The sequence below is a fragment of the Rhinichthys klamathensis genome, unplaced genomic scaffold (assembly GCF_029890125.1).
Source record: "Rhinichthys klamathensis goyatoka isolate OS25496 unplaced genomic scaffold, OSU_Roscu_1.1 h1tg000229l_1, whole genome shotgun sequence".
In the NCBI taxonomy this organism is placed as follows: domain Eukaryota; kingdom Metazoa; phylum Chordata; class Actinopteri; order Cypriniformes; family Leuciscidae; genus Rhinichthys; species Rhinichthys klamathensis.
In genome coordinates, this window is record NW_026606753.1 from 2794906 (window position 1) to 2806524 (window position 11619).

The window sequence follows — 11619 nt, forward strand, 5'->3', positions numbered from 1 at the left end:
CGAATGAGAACGTCTCAGTTACGTATGTAACCCTCGTTCCCTGAGGAGGGAACGGAGATGTTAAGTCAGTGAAAGACAAAATGGGGGTTTCGCTTAGAAGCCTATCACCTTCGAGTTCTACAAAACGAGCCAATGGCAAGGAAATGCCATGGGTCTGCGGAATTTGCATAGCGCAACTCCGCCCCACCGCATGGGTATAAAAGCAGGGACGCTGGCATTCTTGCATTATGTTTTCCTGCCGAGGAGCCGAGACTCAACTCCAGGCCGTTCCAGCGGTACAGCGGTTGTGGGAGAGGGACGTAACGTCTCCGTTCCCTCCTCAGGGAACGAGGGTTACATACGTAACCGAGACGTTCCCTTTCGTTCAGTCACTGCGAGTTACGTCAGTGGAGGTCCCAATCTAATCATGACACAACGGCTGTCTTCCAGTGCCCTGCGCAAGACTGAGCTCCCTGCCGTGAGACTAGCACGGACGAAGGGCTAGGACTAATGCAGGAATACCAAGGTACACTGGGTAGCATATCCCAGGAGGAATATGTAACACAGCACCTACTCGTAGGGAGGACTTCGAACACATATGACCCGAGTCCGGGATGCATATGGAGAAACTCAGAGGTATCCAGCCCGCAGGGTGGAATGTTTCAACCTCGAGGCAAGGGAAAGACACAAGCTCGGAGGAGACTTACCATGGAAATACACATGTGGGGGTTGCCCAACGGGGGAACCATACACAACGGAGGCACCTAGCCAATCACGAGGGCTGACTGACCGGGCATGCACTCTGGTGATAGCATCAACAGTGCAGGAGGAACTCAGGGTCTAAGGAGAACTCATCTGAGTGAAATAGCGCACGTATCCAGTGGGTGGAGTGGAATGGCGCAGCAAGCGATGACACCGAGCAGGTCCTACTTACTGGCTAGTGGAAGCGAGTACATGAGAGGACACTGGCTCTACCCGGAGATTGTAGAATCTCGCGAATGTGTTGGGTGTGTGACGCCGCCCCTGTGTGGCTTGACTGTTTATGTTTGTCAGTACTGCAAGGGTGATGTCTTCTTCTGTTTTTGAGGAGCTGATTGCAGAGGTCCTTCCCGATTGGGAACACCTGGTCCCAGTGCGCCACAGGAGATAAAAGCTCCACCTCCAAGATCGTTGCGCTCTCTGATCCTCGCTACCAGCAGTCACCTGTTTTGGTTTTGTTATATGTTTGTTTTATTTTAACACTTCAACACTTTACCCCACGATCACTCATCCACACTCACACAACTGAGGTTGCTGACTAACCCATCTCATTATTCAGGTATTGTTTGATTATTTTACGTTATAATAAACCTTGTTAAATCAATCGCTGAGTCCTTTCCCAGTTTTTGTCATGGCCTTTGAGCTCGGTCATGACAAAATGGGGGCTCGTCCGTTTTTGAACTGTTTGAGTAGCGCGATCTATGTGAAATATTTGTAAATTTGTTTGAAATAGGTTTGTGGAGTGCTCGAACAGTTGATAGTTAGTCGCGCATGTTGCTTTGTTTGACTATTGTTTGATTGTGAGCAGGGTAGCTCAAGTATGATAAATTACTTTGTTTTCCCCGTTGTTACGGTGGTAATGGTTTGATTGGGGATGTTTGAAGGAAAGGGCGCAGTGCTATTTTGCTGATTTAGCAGGGTAAGCGTTAGGCTTGGTTGGAATTAAGTTGGCGTGGAATTATTTATTTTTGTTTAGTTTTTTTCTTCTTCATTATTCAGGCTGGGGAAGGAGAATTTTAGTCCAGACGTTGTGTTACAGGTGACAGATGACAGGTGTGGGTCCTTGTGTGCTATTGTTTAAAAAGCGGTTCGGAGTTTTCTCTTGTAGGCTGTAGCGACGATCCCCTTTTGGGGCTCGTTGAGCAGATCTGGGTTAGTGTTGTGGAGAACGTGGGTGAAGCTTTGCTTGGGAGCATGTCCGTGGCTCCGGGGGGGGTTGCTGGCTTGCTAGTCGCTCTCCTGGTCCAGCGGTCTTCAGTGCGTAAATACCCACCACAAGTAACCACATGAATACTAGAGGGGAGCTTAGTTAGTTGGGTGATCTTTAGGTAGCGGGGAAACTCCGAACCGGATTGAGGATTAGTCCTCTCAGTGCTCACAGGGAAACGCTACTTTCTAGCTGGGCCTGTTGGAACGGTATGTTGTTGGGATTTTGCTGATTGTAATTAGTAGTGGAAATGGTTGACTGTGAAACGTTCGTTGCAGCTCCGTCTGAGGAGGCTTTGGAGAAATGCACAAAGGAGCAGTTGCTTAAAATAGCTGAGTATTATTCTATAGTGGTGGCTGGGGATAAACGTATTAAAGAAAATATAAAAATGACGGTGAAATCTGAATTAATTGAAAGGGGAATTATAACTGAAGAATTAGAGGAACGTTGTCTATATTCTCTTAAAGGCTACACACATTCCGCATTCTAACACCGCAGCGCACAGCCTCTGCATGGGTTGTACCATGTAAGCGAGTTCTCCCCTCCTCTTCCAAATAGAGTTGGTTGGGTCCATAGCCCGTCTTTTTCAAAACGTTTTCTCAGGTAGTAGGCTACCGATAGCTGGGCCGGCCCTACCGTAACTGTACACGTCAGGGAGGATGGATGGGAGGAAGAGGCCAGGGGGCTGAAAAAGCTAGGTTGAAAAAAGAAAGACATTGGAGGAGGATGCTGCCAAAATGTGTCAAGCTTACAGATTTATTTTCAAGAGGACAGGTGAACAAGTGGCAACAGGTAAAGAGAGATAGGCCTAGTAATGATTAGCATTAGCAACGCTGCTGCAACGTATTTATTCGGCAAATACCATTGTAGCGTTGTCAACCTATTCACAAGCAAAATATTAAATGTAATTAAGGTGAGACACGGCAGGTAAAAACACACTTTTTTTCTGGTCAATTTTTTTTATTTTGGGATTTTTGTCTTCTTTCAGACTTGTGGTGAAAAAAAGTCCGGAATACACATTTAGGTCTTTATTTTACGACACCTTGTCTGTTTGTGTCTGTAGATTTCTCATAAATTCATCAAAAGTTGGCGATCTAAATCATCCCGCTGCTCCGCGATCGCTGTCTGCACCCTGTCATCACACACACCGTAACTGTGCGTTCACACCGGACGCGAATAGCGCGTCAAATTCGCGTCTCCCGCGTCTAGTTTGACGCTTGACCACTTTGTGTTAATTTGCGCGTCAAGAGTGAAACTGACGCGTGTAAAAACAAAAGTTTGAAGCGAAATTTACGCGCGTCAGAAGCGAAATCCGGAGGCGGCCATCTTTTTTAGATGTTTATCGAGCATTAGCATTAATCGAGAGAGTCACCGCTCGTATTTGCTCTGGAGAGCAGAAACAGCTGCGTAGGGTACATCATCGCTGTACTCGGATCCACCAGACCCTCCGGAGGGTTTCAGGAGTTTCACCATTTGTTCCAGGAGCTAGGTTTGGTGGACCTAACGGTGAGGACGCTGACAAGGACAGCGTAGGCCGTGTAAATAATAATAATTAATAATTCATTACATTTATATAGCGCTTTTCTTGGCACTCAAAGCGCTTGACATAGAAGGGGGAATCTCCTCAACCACCACCAGTGTGCAGCATCCACCTGGATGATGCGACGGCAGCCATATTGCGCCAGAACGCCCACCACACACCAGCTTACTGGTGGAGAGGAGACATAGTGATGAAGCCAATTGGTATATATATATGGGGATGATTAGGAGGCCATGATGGACAGAGGCCAATGGGCGAATTTGGCCAGGATGCCGGGGTTACACCCCTACTCTTTCGAAAGACATCCTGGGATTTTTTTTGTGACCACAGAGAGTCAGGACCTCGGTTTAACGTCTCATCCGAAGGACGGTGCTCTTTGACAGTATAGTGTCCCCATCACTATACTGGGGCGTTAGGACCCACACAGACCACAGGGTGAGCGCCCCCTGCTGGCCTCACTAACACCTCTTCCAGCAGCAACCTGGTTTTCTCAGAAGGTCTCCCATCCAGGTACTAACCAGGCTCAACCCTGCTTAGCTTCAGTGGGCAACCAGTCTTGGGCTACAGGGTGATATGGCTGCTGGCCATAGAGGAACGAGTGTAAAGCGAGTGTAAAGTCTTCATAATATACGAGTGCTGGCGAGTGTAAAGCCTCGGCCTCGAGTGGTCGCTGCCTGACGAGCCCGCGCTCTACAGCCCGGCGCGAGGTTCACCCTCGCCCGCACATTTATTTGATAATAAATGGAGCCAGCCTCCAAAAGTGAAACCTGTCCTGTGATTTTTTTTATTTATTATACACTAAGTGTTTGTTGTTTTTACATTAAAATAATAATGTTTCATATAATCTAAAATAGATATGGAATAAATAGCATTCAATACAAAATGAGTACTATCTCTCATATATTAAAATCGAGTTTTTATGTGAAAGATTTGCTTTGTTGTGCATTAGAACCACACCAGACATTTTAGTAATATTACAAAATAATTTATTAAAATAACATAAACTTTCACTTCACCACGTGACAGCAGCAAGCAGGCTTCTGATTGGTTAACGCAGCGCGAATTGACGCAGAAGTTCAAATTTTTCAACTCGGGCGGCAGACGCGAATTCGCGTCAAACGCGTGAATGGACAAATAGCACTAACTAAGGGCCCTTACATAGTCAACGCATCGGTACGCATACGCGTGCGCAAGGCTACACATCGCTACGCTTCGGCCGCCATTATGCGTCGATGCGTAGCCAAATGTGTCATCCTAGTTTTTGATACGCGACGCGCCGATGCACGCAATACTATGCGTTGTCGGTGGGGGCGACATTGCAAGTAATGTACATAAAAAGGTATATTATTATGTTTACAGAAGAAGAAGATTTGAATACAATGGCGGGCGAAGAGGAAAAGTTATGCGAGCTTGTTCGTATACACACTTTGTTGCCGCCGATGTAAAATCAGCAATATGCACTCCTCTTCAGTTGCCATTTTGATCTGAATATCACGTGACCCGACTCTAGACTCTACTACCCCCTGTTGCGCGATCAGTGTATTGCATTTCACGCATCGCCGGTGACGCTTGCGTCTGCTTGCGTACTATGAAAAGGAGCATGTAGCTCGTGTTGCTCGCGTTGACTTTGTAACGGCCCTAAATCATTCGCGCGTAACGCGTTTCCGCGCCAGACGCTTCAATTCGCGCGAACTTGACGCGCGAATGAGGCGTATTTGCGTCTACCGCGCCGCGCTCCACGCCTCATTCGCGCCGCGGGAATTTTTTACACGCGTAACGCGTTTTTGCATTGACTTTTAACATTGAAATCACTCGCGCCTGACGCGCTATTCGCGTCCGGTGTGAACGCACCATTAGAAAGCGCTCTCTCTCCTGTACAATGCTGTCGGATCCAAATATGGTCATTTCCTTTTTATCAGCAACCAATCGTGAAAGTAAAAGGGGGGATTTAACTCTAAATGCGCAATCTCATTGGATGATGCCAATTTCTGACAACTTGATTCTCAAAATGACCTTTCTCTCATACTCCAAGTCCGAAATCTCCACTTCAGTTGCACCTATATACACCAAACTTTCCAGTCTTGTACCTAATTATATTATGAAGACATTTACAGAGGGATTTGTAAATATATTATTCGTAGCCTGATTTATATAACATTTTATTCCAAAAAACATGGCGAAAATAATTTTAAGGTTATTGACAGTATATTCTGATTTACAGGATAACAAAAGTAAATATCCATAAATCCCTCTGTAATTTTAAGAAAGAGCAGTATATGACGGTACATTATAAATCAAAATGTATTGTTTGTTCAGAATACGCTGATTTCACGCAGCCGCCATTTTGAAATCGAATGCGAGGCTCCGGTGGGAAGAACCCCGGAAGAACAGATAGACAACAATGCCTTGGACTACCAACCTGAAGCTGCTGCCGCGATTTACACAACATTGGATGTTAATATTCAATATAGGATATGTATAGTTTGTTCCTGCTTCTTTTTTTACGTTCTGAATTATATATAAAAAAAATATTTTATTTTTAAATGAATTTCACTGTATATGGTCTAAAATATGAAAGAAATGTATGTACATTTTTAGAATAACTAATTTCTACATTAAACACAACAATACGCCATCGCATTCGCGACTCTCCTATGATTAAAGGCGACACTTTGGGTTTTCTTCCCACCGGAGCCATTTCAAAATGGCAGCTGCGTGAAATCAGCGTATTGGGTGTAGTAAAGGAGTAAATTACCACAATTTGATATGCAGAAAAATGATAATGACCATGATATTTTTTTAACTTCTCAGCTTAAGTGAATTATTATTTAACCTTAACATTATTGTTAAACCATGGTATTAATAAAAACTACACAATAGTAAGAGCTGAACTGTTGCTTCATTTATCCAATTTCCACCACCATGAAAAAAGTGGGCCGGTCTTGGGCCTGAAACTCCCGGGCTGAAAAGTGGCCCCACTCCGGCCCTGAACGTGACAAATGTAATAAAATAAAAAATTTAAAAAATTCGGGCGCAATCGGGGGGTACGTGGAGGCATAAAGTCAAGGGAGAAGCCCATAGAGAGTTGTAAAGCTGCTCCCGCTGCTAGCTCATGGACAGCTAATACTCACAATCTCCGGCTCTGCAAGATTCGGAAGGGAATGATTCAGATTCCTCACGGCACAGCTACTAGAAGACGTACAACTGTGAGACAGGTTGCTCACGTCACATCTATGTCGTCTAGCTCAGTTTGAGCCTGCGCAGTGCGCTTGGCAATCAGGAAGTGAGTGCTTCTAATTGACTTCACTTTTCTCCGTTCTTTTCTCCGTTGAAGTCTATGGGGTCGCTGTGTCCATTTCTTTTACTGTCTATGTCGATCACCAACCGAAAGCTCCAGCCATCCACTCCTCAGAAACACAGCGGTAACTTAAACTCAAAGAAAGTAATATTAATAAATGTGTTTACTGCACAACACCAACTAGATTGTGTGCACTTCAACCAGTTAATGATGTACTGCAACTCAAATAAATATCTTAATGAGAAATAAACAATGTCTGAATCTTATTGCCAAATAAATATATGAACAGAAACCATTGAAAGAATGAATGAAACTAAAGAATGTACAGGATAAATTCCAAGAAAATCGAAGTAATGGGTGTTTGTATGTATGTGCGTGCGCGACATTACCGCTCACTAATGTGTGGCTGCATCGGGACCATCACAGTCCATCTGATAGGCAAGACAAATTCCCCAGGTTCTGAAGTGGTAGGTGTGTATGTATGTGTGTGCATGTGTGTGATGTTTGACCTATAAGATTTTAGGATTTATTATTAAATATCATGTTGTGTTTTATTAAATCGTGTTTTTTTAATAAAATGTTTTACACTATCATCGTTGTCTGTTATCTGACTCAGCCGCAACGTATCTGTGTGCTTTGTGTACCTGAATTATCTGTCGGTTCCCGGACTATTTCCGGGTGGCGTAGTTGGACTTAACCTAAAATTACAAACTGACACATAGGGCTGGGCGATATGGCCAAAAGAATTTATCACGATATTTTTTTTATATCAGTCGATATCGATAATTATCACGATAAATGTCAAATCTTTATTTTTTTCAAGTTTAAAGGCAGATTTTTGCTCCTAAGTGAAAGTTGTATAAACCAGAGCGTTGTGGTTTTAAAAATTTGAGGTAGAACATTCAAACATTTGTCATTTTTCCTTAACAAAATAAATATCTGAAAAGAAAATATTTCTTCAGCACAGTTTGCAGTGCAGGCTGCAATATTCAAATTAAATGTTTTGTCTCGAAATGCATATTTGACAGTGAGTTGACAGTAAATCTACATCCTAACTCAAGCTAATGCTACTATGTTAAATTTATGTTCATTAACAAAAACAGTAACATCTGTTTTTTTTATTTGTTTTATTTAAGGACCACATTTTTATTTGGTAAAATGTAATATTCTGACTGTTTGAGTTTTATTAAAGCTGCTGTCCGTAACTTTTTTCAAGTTAAAAATAATCCAAAATAATTATTTAAAAAAAACATATTCAGCCAGTGTTCAAAACTATCTGCTTGCCGTAGCTCGATTCAAAACGGTTAGCTTGTAATAATGATTTTATTTCCAGTGGTACTGGTGGGTTTCCGCGGGAAATTCGAGCATGTCTTTGCGTCATTACGTCACATCCGTACACATAAAGAAGGAGTTTCGGCTAGCTATACTGCGCGTGAGGATGTTGACGTTGGGGAGAGTAGAGATGCCTTTTCTCGCAGCACTTTACATAATTGAACTTATGGCGGATCCAGAAAGATCCAAATGACAATTATCAGTGTCAACTGGAGATTCTCCCGTTATAAAACCCAAAAGACTTCGTACTTCGGATTTAAAGTGGCTAGAGAAAGACAGCAACCGTCTCATGTGAACACAAGGAACATAGGCAGGGCGTTTGGTGCGTGAACTCCGTGTTTTGAAGGGGTTCAAAGCGGAAGAAGAGACGCTTTTTTCTGCTGGACAAGTAAGACATTTCAATAGTTCAATCGTGTAACAGTACCAAAATTGTTTGCTTAATTCATACAGTTATGGAGTTTCCTTTGTTGTGCCTTTCTCGTTTAGCTATTACGGAGAATATGAATTCTGAACTACAGGTAACCATAAAACACATTAACATTAACAACTTGAGAACAAAGTATAATTTGCACGGTTCGACATGATAAGCGATCGTTAGATTTAATCAGCGCGATTTACTGCAGTGCAATCAATGCATTTTCCCTGTAGTTGATCTGAACAAAAGTGAATGTTACTTACTTGTTCAGATGACATTTTCCGGTGAAAATTCTTATGTTGGTCATCCTGTACTTCCAAAAAGTAGAATGTGTGATTCTGAATGCCAGTATCCACACCGGCGCTGTGACCGACAGCCGCGACGCGCACTCTCCTCACAACATTGTGTTCATCCGCGCTGTTTCATGCCGATGTACAACTCACGTAAAATTAATAATTCCGCGAATGACTGCAATTGCAGACTTCAAACAGAGATGGCGACAAAGAGGAAAAGCTACGGACTGCAGCTTTAAAATTAACCATTGGTCATCCAGTATCATGCATTTAGATCATGATAACCACAGATCAAGCCAGGTACAGCCTATAGCACCTCACTATCATGGCAAAATGTAACTTTATGGTTTCTATGGTATTTGTATGAAAAACAGTAGCCTAACAGTTATGAAATACTGTAATTATATTCCATTAGTCATTTAATACATTGTCTACATTAATAATATTATACAATTCAATATGTATATCCCACATTTCATGGTGCAGTTAATATTACTAGGCTAACGTTACAGTAAATCCATGGTAGGCTAAATGGATTCAGTATCAATTCAGATTCTGACTGTTTCGCTGCGCAGTGTTTCTCCTGTTTGTCAGCGGTGTTTCATCTGCCTTTAAACTGATTTAAACTGGACATTTGTGTTCTTCGCTGAACTCAAGCGCTTCTCACTGGATCTCGTGAGCGAGACGATCAGAGTAAACGCGCCTGCTCTAGTGAGCTCGCGGTGCCATTTGGACTTTGAGCCGAGCGGATAAACGGTCCGTGTGGCGCGCGGTTCAAATGAGTTTCGTTCCGCTTTTGGCGCATACACATTATCGAACATTTATCGACCTCTTGATATCGTTTTATCGAGAAAAATTATATCGCGATAATTATCGTTAGCGTTTTATCGCCCAGCCCTACTGCCACATATATATATATATTAGAGATGCGCGGTTGGCGGTTACAGCCGCGGACTCCGCGGATAAACCACCGATCGGGCGGATGACGTGACAATTTTTTTTTTTTTTATTAAATTCGGGCGGGTGGCGGGTGGCGGGCGGTTGAACCAATCAAATGAAAAATTCTGGTAAAGGATTCCACCAAGTGACCCAGACGTTGATTGACATTGGAGCTAAGTTCGGTGCTGTTGACGCTGGACGAGCCTCTTCTGAAGACTCCCGTTAATTTTGAATGCACGGGAAGAGAGCGGAGAGCGCGTCTTTTTCAGGCACAGTGCAATTCATTTTATACCATCAACAGGCCTAACAATCATATAGGCCTAATAAACTATATAGCCTCGATATTAAAGAAACGCCGAAGTCAGTGCTTGTTTGTTGGTGCGCCATCAGCTATAACTAAAAAAGACAGATGAAATCTAATATTAATAATTGATCCATGTCGGTATACACAGCCTAATATTTTATAATGAAAAATAGCCTACACAATCAAGATAGACTATTTACTTTTTATTTATTATTTATTTTATTAAATCCAGGAAATTGGTTAATGAAACATGGATTAAAATTAAGATACAATTAATACAAAATGAAATTCGCTTTAAAGAAAGGCTTTGTGCTTCTGTTTGAGGTCTCTGAAAGCGGCACTAAAAGACTTTCACAGAGTGGTCGCGTCCGTAATGGAGAACTGTCACGTAAATTGTTGGCGGCCCATAATAGCAGCATGTTGAAATTATGTGCCAAAATGCGTTTTCTATTAGGCTACAATGAAAATATTGTACAGTAGCCTATCAGATAAGGTCAGGTTTGCCGAAGTGCTTTTAATTTAGGCTATTTATTTATTTTTGTCCCTGCGCGCCGATCGGAGACGTAGTTCACTGCTGATATTCTGAGAGCTTTCTAGTCTCGCGCCTGTCATCAGCAGCGCCTTGTATCGCCCAATCAGCGGATGGCGGGCGGGTGCGGTTTTGAAAATTGGTCAAAAACGATGGTGCGGATGGATGGCGGGCGGATGATGAGTTTTGTGATGCGGATGAAATAATAGCCCATCCGCACATCTCTAATATATATATATATACACTCACCTAAAGGATTATTAGGAACACCATACTAATACTGTGTTTTACTCCCTTTCGCCTTCAGAACTGCCTTAATTCTACGTGGCATTGATTCAACAAGGTGCTGAAAGCATTCTTTAGAAATGTTGGCCCATATTGATAGGATAGCATCTTGCAGTTGATGGAGATTTGTGGGATGCACATCCACAAAGCTCCCGTTCCACCACATTCCAAAGATGGTCTATTGGGTTGAGATCTGGTGACTGTGGGGGCCATTTTAGTACAGTGAACTCATTGTCATGTTCAAGAAACCAATTTGAAATGATTCGAGCTTTGTGACATGGTGCATTATCCTGCTGGAAGTAGCCATCAGAGGATGGGTACATGGTGGCCATAAAAAGATGGACATGGTCAGAAACAATGCTCAGGTAGGCCGTGGCATTTAAACGATGCCCAATTGGCACTAAGGGGCCTAAAGTGTGCCAAGAAAACATCCCGCACACCATTACACCACCAGCAGCCTGCACAGTGGTAACAAGGCATGATGGATCCATGTTCTCATTCTGTTTACGCCAAATTCTGACTATACCATCTGAATGTCTCAACAGAAATCGAGACTCATCAGACCATGCAACATTTTTCCAGTCTTCAACTGTCCAATTTTGGTGAGCTCTTGCAAATTGTAGCCTCTTTTTCCTATTTGTAGTGGAGATGAGTGGTACCTGGTGGGGTCTTCTGCTGTTGTAGCCCATCCGCCTCAAGGTTGTGCGTGTTGTGGCTTCACAAATGCTTTGCTGCATAC

At 43.0% G+C, this 11619-nt stretch overlaps 1 pseudogene; it reads right to left on the bottom strand.

The window, feature by feature from the left end:
- Window positions 1-3953: 3953 nt before the first annotated feature.
- On the bottom strand, window positions 3954-4070 carry LOC130099466 (5S ribosomal RNA; annotated as a pseudogene).
- Window positions 4071-11619: the final 7549 nt, after the last annotated feature.